Source organism: Rhopalosiphum maidis, chromosome 1 (genome assembly GCF_003676215.2).
Source record: "Rhopalosiphum maidis isolate BTI-1 chromosome 1, ASM367621v3, whole genome shotgun sequence".
Lineage (NCBI taxonomy): Eukaryota > Metazoa > Arthropoda > Insecta > Hemiptera > Aphididae > Rhopalosiphum > Rhopalosiphum maidis.
Window position 1 is genome coordinate 47,733,640 of NC_040877.1, and position 15,486 is coordinate 47,749,125.

The window sequence follows — 15,486 nt, forward strand, 5'->3', positions numbered from 1 at the left end:
GTAGATTTGAATTGTAAGTTCAATATAATGGAAATTATTTCAATGTAATGAATAACGATAGGCAATTTCGAACCATTTAATATGACACTGTTCTTAAAACTAAATTTTTTATTAATAGTCATATTCATAGACCATATTCAGAAAAGTTTTCTGTTTCAGCTCTTTATTTTCAATATAACCAGAAATTACCAGTAGGTACTTCTTATAAAAATTAAATACCTATAAATCAATATAATTACATTATTATTAGTTTTTTTTTTTTTTTTAATGGACAGAATTATCTCTTGGAGCCAAAAAATAAAACATTATGATGAAACAATTCATCAGTTACTATATACAATAGTGTCGAACAAGGTCCCAATACAATTATTATCGTATTTCGGATAAAATCGTTTTAGTATAATATAGCGGTTCTCAAACTGAGATGCACTTCCCTTGGGAGGTGCGAGGTAACTATTGATATTTTTTTATCAACGATTTTCGGCAGTTGCGGTCCAAACTGAAATTCGAGTGGCAGTAATAACGTTGATGCCTAATTTTGAAGCATTAATAAACGGGAAACAAGCCCATTATTCATATTAAATTTTTCGTTATATATTAATAGTTATTGTTTTTTTTTTAAATAATTTTTGTTATACTTACTAAATAATATGTATAGCTGGATTTTCGTCATAAAATTAAAAATATTTGAATATTTAAATAATATGAAATCGTAATTTATTTATTCGCAGGAGGTACGATTATTTATTTTTATTTTTAGGGATGCGTGTCAACCAAAAAAGTTTGGAACCGCTGGTTTAATATATTTAATTTAAAAACGATTTTTTGGGTGCGTTTCACCAGGAGCTAGCAGGTAGATATTATGCGCCGCCGCAGCAACGGGTCAGCCATCTTATGTTAGGTCGGCACAACTGCGGTGCGGTAGAATAATCGAATAATTTATAAATGTAAAATACAGACAAATATTATAAGGCTAATATATAGAGTTTGATATTATTATATTTTTAGATAACTTACAGTAAATTAAAATAAATATATACCTATTCGAGACTAGGACGAAATCTATGGTTCCAGACGAGAACGTATCAGCTATACGTTTTTTTGATACCGGCCCAGTGTGCAGACTGTAACCCTCCTCAACACCTGTGTCAGCTACGTAAACTCACAGCGCGTGTGCGTGTTTGTGTGTTCGTCCGTGCGCGTCTCTACGGGTGTCGGTTCGTCCTATCGACGAATCTGTATCGTACAAACCGTCGTCCTGATCAGCCGTCTTCTGTTTTGTCTGCAACAGTTCTCTCACCTGTTACTTGTTGGCATAACATTTAACCTTTTTCGCCGCGTTTTTACATCAGTTAATTAATATCTTAAACAGTAGTTTTAATTTTTCGGTTCCGATAAAGCTAAACGACTTACAAGTTACAATCACCGCGATAACGAGACCGTTTCTCGTGTCAGTGTGTGTGTGTGTGTGTGTGTATGCTGAAGTCCACGCGCTTGCGCCCTTCCGATTACTAACATTTGTTAAGGTCAAGTGTTCACTACTATGCCACTATATAATAAAACAAACTTCCACTGAACCGTTTTGCGTTATCTAAATTTTTGTCTATAGTGTGTTGTGTGTGCATCTGTTTCCCCCGTTATCAATTTTTTTCAGTTGTCGCATTGAATGGGTTCAACAGGTATAGTTTTGGCCTGATTATTGGCGAAGAGACGCTTGTCGATCGTTATTCATCTTCGTGGTATCGGCAACTTCTGTCAATCATCATTCATCTGCGATCATCAGCTGTCTAATTTATCTCAATCTATATTAATTGTTCTCGTGCCTGTCGCTTCTGATCTTTATTTGTCAATTCTACTTCTTTCCGTTTTCGTTCATCTACCTACATTTTCTTCTTTCTAATTTAATTTTTGTTTTACCGCACGTTTTAAAATTTAGATTTTTGTGACAATATTCTCTACGTTTTACTGCTGAAATCGTTGAACTCTGCTACAGCAACACGTGTCCAATCGGAGAATCCATTGTATACCCAACCGCGGAAGAGCTATATTATGTTAAATACAAGGTATAAACGCATGCTGTAAGCCTGTACTGCCGCTATTTATTCAGACATTCTTTATTGGTAACTATTATATTTTAATATTACTTTTTTTTTTATTAGTTTTGATTTTCGATGCCTATAAAGGCTTTGATGTTTTAATGAACATAATGGATTTCAGATAAAAACAATAACAGCAACAAAAAGTTTTCTTTTCCGTATATTTTTCTATCGTGTTAAAAATGATTATCGTCTTATCAGTATTACTATCGTTTATCAGTATTACGAGCAATACGAACTAATATATTATTATATTATAGAACCTGCCACTATAAAATATTATTATTATTTATAACTATATATATATACATATTATATACTTCAGAGAAGTATTTATTCCTACTTAACCAGGTTTCCGCATTGGTAGTTAGCGCTAGACGCCGCGCGCCGTATCAAGATGCTGCAAAAAAAACTAAATTTTAAATGTTATGAATTTACGACGTATTAGCTACATTGAGTAACAAAGACGAAATTTTTACCTGTTGAATTTACATGATATCAACCGGGGTAAAAGAAGCCGAATACATAGTATAGGTACATAGGACTAATAATAATAACCTCAGAAATTAAGTTCTGACAACTATTCTTCATTATTTTAGATCCACTTTTAAAACGAGTACTGTCTTTCATTAGTTAGGAATTAGGTTAGGTACTGCATTAGTGCTTTTTCTAAACTAAAAATTGAAATAAAATAATACAATTTCGAAAAAGGAAAAATAATTCTAATACGTGACAAAATATCACTTGCATATAAATAATTAAAGTGGAGACTAAATCTGTTTGAAAAATTGAAGATGATTGGTTTGTTATGTAAGATCTATAACTATCTCAAGTATTAAAGATCAAATTGTTATGAATTCATAAAATTTGAATAATGGATATAGTGGATATACTATAGTGTATTATAAACTATAGTTATCAATTCATCAACTAATGGTTGATGGAATAATACTATAAGTCTAATAACATATATCTAAGAGGAATAAGTTTTACTAACAAAAGTTTATAAATATGTTGACAAAATTTTAATGAATATGTGTTAACTGACAGTAGACATTAAAAATACACATTATTATTGAGCATTAAAATATGAACTAATTTATAGATATATCATCAAGGCATCCTATAAAGACTATATGTTGAGTGCTATTATAGCTAAATTGATCTTTGTACTTATAGTATTGAATATTTTATTTTAATAAATCTGGGAATAAATCAAAACATAAAAAAAAAAAATGAGTGATGTATGGTTTATTATTATAAAAAAATATAAACAAATAGGAATCTTTACACCACAGACTTCTTTTTTCATTGATTGCTTCTGTCTTCTATACTTTTTATTAACTTGCAATTACATACAATTAGAAATTAAACTAATAATCTATAAGCTTTTCATCAAGCCAATGTTTTATGTAATATAGTAGGACGATTGGTATTCAATTATGGGGCTCTGCAAAAATTATAAACATCATTAATATTAATATTTTTTTTTTATCAAACATTTGTTGAGATATAACCAAAGCACCTTTTTATACATTGAATCACATCATACACAATGATCTTGTCATCGCTAACCAAGTTCATGTGCAAAACATTCTAAAGCATATTACAAATGGTTCAAATCAAATATAAAAAATCACATAAATACTCTGAATAAAAGACTTCTTGCATCAAAAAATATCCTTGGTAATTCTAAAATAAAGGTTAACAAGGTGATAGCATTGTGACTAGCTTACTAAATAGTCCCAATATATATATATATATATTAAATAATAGTTTAATCAAGTATAAAATAGTTATCTAAATAATTTATCATATATTGCTAATTTTTAATTAACAAAATTGTTACACTGATTACTGTTGAAATTCCTTCAATGGGCGGATATTTTATTTGTTCGTGTTTGTTATTTAAACTGTGATGTGTAAGAATTAAGGATATTAAAGTATTTAAATAAATAATATATGGGATAAGTTATATCATGCAACAATACAACATAAGATTGATAAAATTATAATAATTAATGTAACAATTGTAAGTGCTGATATACATAACTTTATGATAGTTAAATTTTGTATTACAGAAATAGTTGGAAATAAATAAACAATGAATCCTCAAATTTGTAATACAAAATTTTAATTACTGATATTAAATATATTTTAGTATATATTCTAGTTAACTAATATATTTAAGTCAACATTGATTTAAAATAAATTTAATTTAAAAATGTAACATATTATTTAAAGTTTAAACAAATTAAATGTGCTTTCCTATAAGAGTATTATAGTTTAACCAATTTATAATATCTATTAGCATCAAGTAATACTATATCTAAACTACTATTAAACTATAATAACTTAATTCTATAATATATATAAAGTGTAACTAAAAGAACCAAAAGATGTAAATAATCAATTGTATAATAACAATTTTAATATTAATATTAATTTAAATAATTTTTAAATTTTTTTTCTTAACTTAGATACATGGTGTATGATAATTATTAATTATATATTAAAAAAAAATGTAAATCAATAAGATAAGTAATACAATATAAAATGTTTCTTTTTTTGATTTTTTTGTTCAAAGTGTGAGCTCTTTATCTGATATATCTCTTTCTATTCAACTTAAAATTTACAATAAAACTTTTAATATTGGTTTATTGCTATGTTAATTATTTAACGAAAATATGTTTTGTACATTTTTTTGTACAATAGTAAGATTATATATAATTTATCATCTACTTGTAATTCTAAGTAAAAATATTACTTTAAATATTTCATGGACATAAATATTGTAGGAAAGAATTTTGCATGAACCATTCTTACCTCAGAAATATAATGTCCTTTGTCCAATTTTCAAACTTTTCGTAAAATCCAAAAAATTAAAACCTGTAAACAATTTTTTGTTTGTGATCTTTTCTACCTAAAATTTTAAAAATTAGGTACATCAATTTTTTTAATAATTTAAATTGTTATTGTCACTTTTATAACATAATAAATAACAAAAAATATAATATTTTTTAAGTATTTGTGAAAACAAAATTTCTTGGGCAATACCAGTTTTTGATAAAACTGATTTTGCTTTTTGTTTAAACTTAATAAAATATAAAAATAAATGACTTAAAATATTAACTAATCATAAAATAATTTTGAAAATATTTTGGCTCTGTAATATTATTTATAGATATTTTTAAGTTTTTATTCGAGTTATGTATGATAAAAAAAAACTTGAAAATATAATAAGGTACTTAATATCTTTATCAACAAATATCAAGAATTCAGTCACATTATATTTTACAATCGTTTAAAGTTCAATTTTTATCAAATTCATCAAAATTACAAAAGCTTACAAATTATTTTTTTACTCAAAATTGAAAATGTATTACATTTTTTTTCAAAAACTCATTTGAATTATCATTTCAATATACACTTATAATAAAATACAGTGAAACCTCTAAATATAATAGAGAAATAAAAAATTGAAATTATAATTAAAAAATTAATTTTTTAAAGTTATTTATACATATATATATATAGATATATAATAAATTAAATTAATTTTAATTTTAATTATTTTTATATATTTTTAAAAATGCGAATGTGAAAAGATAAAAAGAATTATAACTTACATAAGTATATTAAAAAAATCAGTTACTTTAGTCTTTAGATGGTTTCGTATTTTGGTGCTAATAAGTCATTTCGTGTGTTAATGCATTTTCTAATTCCACAAATTTACGATAGAAATGATTAAAATAAAAAGTTAAAATGCCATAAGTGTCCGGTATTTAGAGGTTTTCCTATAAAAAAGTAGTGAAAATTTCCCCGTTCCCCAAAAAATGTCCGCTATTTAGAGGTGTCCATTAAGGAAGGTTTCACTGTATAGTTAAAGTATTATAAAATTGATACTCCAGTGGATCGCCTAGGCTCAAAATCGATTTTTGTGTGCATTGATATATTATTGAAATCAAATTTAATATGTTACGCATTATGATAAAACAAATGACTTCTAAAAAACGACAAGATACACTTGGACTTAACACTTACTGTACTTATAGCAAAGCAGTTACCTACTTCACTTATTTTTTAAAATTTTTACATGAAAACATTTATTATATTATATTATTTTGAATTTAGTCCATATTTTTATATTTTTTTACTTGGCCAATTCACTATAGTTGTATGTTTAATAGGTATAATATTAATAAATAACTATTCGATGTTCGTCAAGTCAATTTGGCACCCTAACTTGTAAGTTGTAATACACAGCAGTACAGTACACACCTATTGCGCCATTAAAAATAATGGTTAGTCAATATTATTATAGAACTGTATTAGTAAAATTTAATTTTTATAATTTTAGTTTATATAAATAGTATAACTAATAAAGATATGATTTATCTTTTCTTTTTATTTAATTTAAAATTTGTTGATATCATAGTCAATACGTTACAAAAATTATTGAGTTGTATAGTCGTTTCAACTTGTATTTTACTGAATGTCATTGAAATATTTTATTATTTCATTTTTTGATAACTAAAAATTTTAGATAAAATTAGGGACAACAAATTCGTATAGTAGCTATAATTGATGTTATCAAAATCTAGTAACCAATCATATTTTAAAATGATTAATTTACTAAATAATCAATACATTTTATATGTAAGTTCTAAAATCAATGAAAGGTAACAGACAATAATATTAAACACAAAATATATATTTTTAGAAATCGATGGGTTCAATTGTCATACAACAACGTACAACAATGTATTACATACGAATATCAACTGGCGCAATTGATGTATAGTGTATACATACACTTTTTTCTATCCTGTAATTTTTGTTTCTTTACCTGTGATTTTCGGCGAAATTGATATATGCCCTAAGTATTTATACATTTGCATTATTACATTACCAATCAACAAAGGTGGGCAAGTTAATAAAAAAAATTAACTGTGGCTAGTTAAGTTAATTCAATTAAATTGCCTTCAGTTAAAGTTAACATAAATATAATTTTATTTTTGTAAAATTTAGAAATGTTTTATACATTTTTAATTAAATAAAATTATTTTATAACTTACATAATAAGTTTCATAAATGCAATTTTAGATAGAGCTAAGTAGAATGTGAGAACTAAAAATTTTCCAATTTCAGATTCACCATTATTGTAATCATTCGTTAGGCCTAATTGCAGGATTTTTCTGTACCAATTTTGGCACAAATGAAAATTACAACCATAAATTTGCACTGTTGGCCAAATATTTTTAATTGAATTATGAATAGCAATTTCAAAGTCCACCACAACTGTAACTGGTTGAAACCGTAAATTATTTTGTAAGCCAATTTCGATAGTTTTTAAAAATAATGTGCTGTATGTATGGCTATTTTTGTCAGGAAGCAAAGCAAAGACTAATGGTATATAATTTTGATTCTTAAAACCATGAATAGTGAATAACTGCAAAAAATATTTTGTACAATAATTGAAAGTATCGTCTAAAAATATTTTTTCGTTAGAACAAAGAAATTTTAAATTTTCTATACAAGAAAATATAATAATATGGCTATCTTGATCATTAAATAAAACAAATTGTCCAGAACGGTTTGTTTTTATATCCATTAAATTTAAAGTATCGTGAACTTCTTCAATATTTTTAGGCAAAGGTGGCAAAATAGATTTACGTGGATTATACGCATTTCGTCTAATATAATTGAGATCAGTTGTGTTTAAATTATTTTCGTTATTAAAATGTTTGATTTCAGTTAAAATAAACTTGGAAGGTTTTTCTACAATATTTTCTTCACTTACTTTCCTTTTCTGTTAATTATTGACATATTGGCGATTTAATGTAGTATCTTCATCATGATTGTGAATTAGAACTACATTTTTTTCATTAATTTCATTCTCTGTATTATTTGTGTACATTTTACTTTGACACTTATTATTAATACAACGCCAAATCTTTTGGCCACTTTTTGCAGTATAGTGTAAAAAAAATTTATATTTATCAACTATTGATAACTTTTTCCATTCTGACTGTACATGAATTCCATTGCAATTAATAATAATGTACGACTATAAGAGTGACTAACTTTACTGCACAAAACGGTGAAAGACGCAAAAGATTCACTAGACTAAACTCAGACAATACACAGTTATACAGTTACAAGCGGACTACGATTTCGGCAATAAACGCCAATTTGTTCGGAAATTTCTGATACAGACGAGATTATCATGTTTTATCGTTATTCGACAATATTCGATACCATATCGCCGATCTATTTAAAACATTTTGTACTTCAAATGCCGATATGAACGTATAGTATAGTATATAATATGGATATAACCTAACCTTCGAGAATCATCATACAGCGTATAAACACGCTCTATTCAAGCGTTTGTTTGTTAAATATATATTATTATTTTCAAGTTATGATAATTTTAAGCTTTTTGAACTTTTCAACTTCAAAATCGTGAATCTAAGTAATATTACCCTATTTTTTAAAGTGGAAAAATTTTTATGTAAGAGATTACAATATTTTTGATTTTCATGTAAAAATTTTAAAAGGTTATTAGTTTTTGGAGTTTACATTTAATATGATTCAGGTAAAACGGTTATTCGTATAGGAGTTAACGTTTAGCCAGCCCAAGGAGTAACTCCCTAAATCGGTTCTAGCTCACCAAATATTCACGAAATTAAATTTAAAAAAAATTAAAGTAGTAGGTATGTTTATGTATTTAATTTGCTAATGAAATAATTACTATTGTAAATATTTTTTTAACCATTTACGGATGTATATCTATTATTACAGCTACATAGCAGATAGCTTATTCTTTATCACAATTTTTGAATTAAATATACGAATGAATTAAATTTTGAATCTTTCATTTTGCAAATATTGACATTTTTTGGAATTTTTGATTTATTTGGTAATTATTCTGTTTTGTTGTTTTATTACTAAAAAAAAAAAAAAAAAATAATAAATCAAAAAAATTTCAATTTATATTGATTTTTAAATAAATAAATAGACCAACCGATACGATTTTAAGATGGGCAAAAAGTACATACTATTAGCGAAATTTTCTCAAGCGCGGCATTGTTTTTATACGTAAAATTTTTTGGAAGTTCGTTAGGTATACGTAACAAGTAATGATAATTTTCTGCACACACCATCACATATAGCTTGTACATTAAAATTCTTCATAGTTTCTGCATTAAACTCTTAACAAAAAAATCGAGCTACTTATACCTTTTTTGAATATTTTAATATCTATTGTTCGAAGTAATAATATATTATGTACTTATTACTATTTTTTAATTTTCTCAAATATTAGTATTTTCCCCAGGTAATCCTGCTACCTCTCACTCGCCTCTAAACTTTAAATAAGTGTGTAGGTAAATAACAAATTATTAATTGTTTTTATTTAGTAAAAAACAATTAATAAATACTATGTCTAAGCCTTATAAATATCTATTTAATTATATAGTAATTCATTAGTATAAAAAATGTAATTATTTGTATTCATAGTAGAACTTAATGCTATAATAAATAAATACATTATAACCAATAACCATGTTATTATTCTGTCTTGCCTACCTTTTTAGTCGTTTGTAATTTGATGCACCTAATCCCACGAGGTATACTTTTGATTGTTGAGTCGATGAATGTTGATGTTGATGTATTCATACAATATAGTTACCTATGTATTTAATTTAGTTGACTCCCGTTACTGTTAAACGCTCGATAATAATATGGGATCTTCTGTGATAGGTACGTGATATGTGAAATTCAAAGTATAATTAAACTATGGTAACTAATCTAACCGAACATAGGGCTTATAATATTTTTATAACAAAAACGTAATGGCGAAATGACCTGTCTACGTGTAGTTGACGCAATGTTCGCATTGTTGTAGGTTACCATTCGCTAGTTGGCAAAACAACATATTTAATGAGTTGCGATAGTCCTGCATTCTAACGGCCATTGAGCCCAAAGCCAGTGGTTCGCCTTCTTTGATGCTCATTGAATTCTACATTTGTAATTAATATATTACAAAAGCCAACTATGTAAATATTATGTATATCCATAATGGCCTCAGCTGTATATGTTCCAATTTTCAGAACAAAAATAAAAAAAAAATATTGAAATACCTATTTAAATTTATCAATATACCTGTGCATATTTTATCCGTAGTCGAGTTTCTCTGGTAGTAGGACTCTTACCATGAACCGCGTGGACCGGTCTAGTAGACTTCATTCCACTCTGATAATGATGATCGTATATTATACTATTGTGTTTGGGAATCAATTAAATGCGAAAAGCAGGATCACTGCAGTTCGTTTATAAGCTCTTTGGTTTTTATGTTGAACCTTGAAATTGTCTACAATGTGGATACATATTTTCCTATTCTAATAAATACATAATCATTGATATTAGGAAAATAAGTCCGAGAACAAATTATTTTAATATATATTAATTATTAAATTAAAATAAAATAAAGAAATTATTAAAGAAATATTTTTTTTTATTAAATAGCCATTTTTTTAAATAATATGTTTTAATCACTCTTACTATAGAGACAGGTTTATACACAATGATATTTCAATTAGTGGTATTTCCACATAAAACTAACAAATAATATTTAGATTTAGTAACATTAGTACTTATCTAGTACCTACGTTGTAGCAACATACTAATACTGTAGTCAACCGCGTGTCATAACTCATACAGTCATAAGCAATGGCAGTGTTAAAAGTAATACTTATATAGTTATATATATATATAATATATACTTATACATAGTAGATACTTTAAATTAATGAAAAAAATTGATAAAAAAGTATCCTACGATATGGAAGCTAATTGATAAAATGCGATAGGAAATAAGTATCGATATAGCAAAAAATAGAATTAAATGATATTAGGCTAACAACTAAAATGAATAAAACTACTTTGGAAGACCGTCTTCGAATACTATATCAAAGATCTACCGATAACGATTCAGTCAAACTGATATTTCGAAAAGAAGTAGGGAGTAGTAATAATTTGTGTTTTAATATAATGTATTAATTTTATAATGATAATTTAACATACAAATAATTTTAAAATAATTGTTGATTGACTACTTTGACTAATGCATAATTAATAATTATATATAGGTAGGTTAGGTATACCTAATAATACCTAATAAATGCTTAATAAATAATATTTTTTCGGACTTTTTTACCGTTTACCATTATGATTTCGGGCGACGTTACATTGGTAGAATCAATCTGGTACCTACAACTCATACTATCTGTACGGGCAGTCTTCATGTCCCATTATTTCACTATTCATTATAATGTATAAACTCAAAATCGTATTCGTCACAACAAGTGTGGATCCAAGGAGGGGGTAAGTGTCCGTTGTTTTTATCTCCCCTCCCTCCGTAAATATATTCTGGATCCACACCTGTGTCACAGTTGATGATTAACTTATTGAGAATACTTTGCGAAGCAACCTGTCTGTGGCGAGGCGTTAGCTTAATAAGTCTGGCAGAAAAATTTGAAAACATAAATCCAAGGACGCCCCCAAAAATATAAACCGAGGGGGAGCAAAGTCAAAAGTATAAATACTTAGGCCATGCAAGTAGGTAATAAAACAATTAATATTTAGTAAAATTATTATAAATAGCGGGGGGATTGATCCGACACGCGGGGTAAAATAGCTTGTCTATTTGGAGCTTGACCTTTAATGTTTTAACTACATTTTATTTCTGAAATAAGTTACTAAAAAGTAATTTATGTATATTATTACATTCAAATTTGAAGAAATAAATATTTGATTTTAACAAAATAAAATAAAATTGTCTGTGTTTTAAGTGAGTGATTCACTAAGTTTTATTGAGGTGTATCTTATTATCTTCTTTGGCGTTTTATCATTCAGACATTGCAACCGCAGGCTGTTGTCGTAAATCATTAAGATTTTAAGGTAAAAAACCTTGTCGAACAAAAGCGAAAAATACATACTATACCATAATGGAAAATACTATAATACTATATAGATGAGAAAAGGCAAAAAGCCTCGATGTTCCGTAATTAAATAAAAAAATTGAGAAAGTTTAAGGATTCTGTAATGTTTTTTGGTCGTTATTTTATATATATATATATATTTATGCTCAATGTTTTATTAACATTGTAGGTAATTTAAAAAAAACTATCCATGCTAAAAAAACTAAAAATTTCAAATATTTATTATTTATAAATAGCTATTTTTCGCATTTGATGTTATTTAAAAATATATTATTTGCAGTATTGCACAATCTTAATATTTTCCATTATTACTTAAACTGTCATTTGCTATGTACATAAAATAGAAATTTTCAAAATGTTTAGGCTATTTTGAGCTATTTTCTTTAATATTTTTTAATTTAATTAGTTTTTGCTATAAATGTTGATAACAATTTTTATACTTGGACAAAAAAATTCAAAACAAGATTTCTTAATTTCTCATACATGTATTGTTAATATAAATGTTAGGCATATATTGTAATAAATTACCTACAGATTAATAACTCGTTGTTTAAGTTGTACTCAATGAATTTGTTTACGTTATCGGAACACAGGAACGTTGAGTACGAACGTTTATATTATTTGCATAGCCAATACTCGGATTTTGATTTTGAAGTCTCTACGTTAACAACAAGCAATTAAACATACCATTTTAAATCGATTTAGATTTTAGATACAATATATAGGTATATTAATCTATCTTATAGATAAATCGCAATACATTTTGCCATCATAACATATTAATTATTAATACATTTCATTGTTCAATTCATACTCTGCTACTCTTGATATCTTCAATAGCATACTCAAGAACAGGGTTAGTTAGGTAGGTACTCGGTAAATGATTTGCTGTAGGTATTATTTAAATTATTAAATAAGTTTTATTTCAGTCTTCAGACATTGAATAAATCTATGTAGTTTATGTTGTTATATTATATTATATCGTGTTCGTTTAAATTTGAACCACTGATGTATATTATATATATATTATATAAACAAGATATTGTTTAAATTCTATAATGAAAATAATATAATAATATATTTTAGTTTTAGTTTTTATCACGTTCATAATAGGAGTAACAACGCCTATTTCACGTATAGAGCGCGGTCGTGTATTCATCTGGCATGTGTGAATACATCACTTACATATTCATTTCAATATTTCATAATTTGGTAATATATGCAATACGTTAACCGTTAACTGTCCTTTATGTAATACATATACGTGGTTTGAACATAAGTCATACGTTTCTAGGATCTGTAAATTTTTAATTTTTAATTTAGAAAACTTTATTTAAGTTAATCCAACCGCCCGTTTCGTGCCGTGAAAATTGTCAACTAACTAAACTCTTTAATTGTATATAATTTGGTATATACAATCACTTTTTGAAAGAACTACAAAGGCATGTTGCAATAGGCTATAATGCTATATAATATACTATATGTCAATATATAATCAAATGTGTTACTTATAGAAATTTAAGAATATTTAAAATACATAAACACAATTTTTTTTGTAGACATTTCAAGTTCAATATTTTACAAAATTGTATGTGTTTAAATCAAAAATGTTTGTTACTACAGATATTATTATTTATCTACATTACAGCATTAAATAATTAATTTTAAATTATACCACGAATTACTAAAAAACTACAATTTAATGGTTATTAAAAATAATTTTTTTTATTATATTATCTTTTTATTGTATAGTTATTATTTAGGGAGGGAAAAATTTGCTGATCAAACATTTTTCGGCAGGTAGCTATCATGTATGCCAGGGCATTTCGATGTTTGTATATTTGATATTGTATAAAAGTAATTATAATTAAAAAACAGATATAATGACAAATAATTCATTAAACTATGCTTAGTCTCTAAAAATTGGATTAACATGTAATTGCTATAATAGCTTTTATTATCATTATTCTAATTTAAGTTTAATAAGTCTATAGTCTAGATTATATTTTTAAGTATGTTACATTCTTTAAACAGTTTTCAATTCAAAAGGACTTCATGGACTCTCATTTTGTTGCAAATTGGCATTATATTTTTCTGCTGATTATTTGATTAAAAATAAATCTTTTAATGGTATAGGTAGGTACAATTATTTTTAATACTTTTTAAATTGGAAAATGCACAATATTAAATTTATAAATACCTAGCAGTGATTAAAATTGTAAATTTTGTAGTAAAAGTTTATTTTTCTATATATTATTTATTATACAATTTCACATATCACTAATATTTATTAAAGATCAGTTACATACATTTATATCATCATAATGAAAGTAATAAATTACATTAAAATTTTCCAAATCATCTATTTAAAATTTATCAAAAATATTATAAAATCACCATAATTACTTCTGTGTGAGCTGTGTAGATAATTACACAATTATGGGCTTATAGCTTAAATGCAATCCATTTTATATGTCTTTAATGACAATAATATATAAAATAGTTTACACAAAATATACTATAACTAGATTTGCCACAAAAATTAATAAATATAAAAACAAATTTATTTTATGTACTATTTACTATTTACTATCATATAGAATTGTTGCCACAGTACCTATACAGATAACAATATTTATTCTTATAGATTAGTATACCAACTACTTAGCCATCTGATTTTTGTGTACTACTATCACCAAGTCGTTCATCATATATAATTGCTAGGGAACCTCTGCTATATCTAATAAAAAAAAAAAAACCATCAAATTTTTCATATTTTAATAGTAAGTTTTGAGTTCTAATTATTATTTAGATCAATAATAATTATAATTAAAATATATTTATGTAAAGTTGAATTTAAAATAGTAATAAAATAAATATATAAAAACTGTTTTATTTTTATTGTTATTTTATACTTCTATTTGGAATAGTTTTTCTGTGTTGTATATATATTGTATATATAGGTACAATAAACTTATTATTAATAATTAATATAATAAATCAGGGACGTACACAGGGAGGTGTTTTGGGTGTTCAAACACCCCACGAAATATACTTGGATTTTTGCATGGTGATTTACTTATTCAATTTTAATGTTAATTTTGTTTTATCAATGTTTGTATTTTAAAAAAGTATTTTAAGTTTACCTAATTTTCGTAAATTTTTTTGTATATTTAAAAAAGTTCTATACTTTTTAATAACTGATTTTCAAAAATACCACCCAAAACTTTTTTCGGCGTACATCCCTGTATTAAAATCGTTGTTCGCTGATTTCATATTTTAAAGGAAAGTAGGTATGTCGGTTATATTGAACAAAAAAAGATTATTCATTGAAAAACTGCAGGGTACTTCGATTTTTTTGTAATGTAGTAATTTATTACTAG

At 25.8% G+C, this 15,486-nt stretch overlaps 1 long non-coding RNA gene across 1 annotated transcript; it reads right to left on the minus strand.

Annotated features, from left to right (window-relative positions):
• Window positions 1–3,357: 3,357 nt before the first annotated feature.
• LOC113549672 lies at window positions 3,358–9,996 on the minus strand. Its single transcript, XR_003404941.1, has 4 exons — window positions 9,690–9,996; window positions 4,923–5,019; window positions 3,622–3,692; window positions 3,358–3,546 (listed from the first exon to the last, which is right to left on the minus strand). It is a non-coding gene; the product is annotated as an uncharacterized LOC113549672 (long non-coding RNA).
• Between the last annotated feature and the right edge of the window lie 5,490 nt (window positions 9,997–15,486).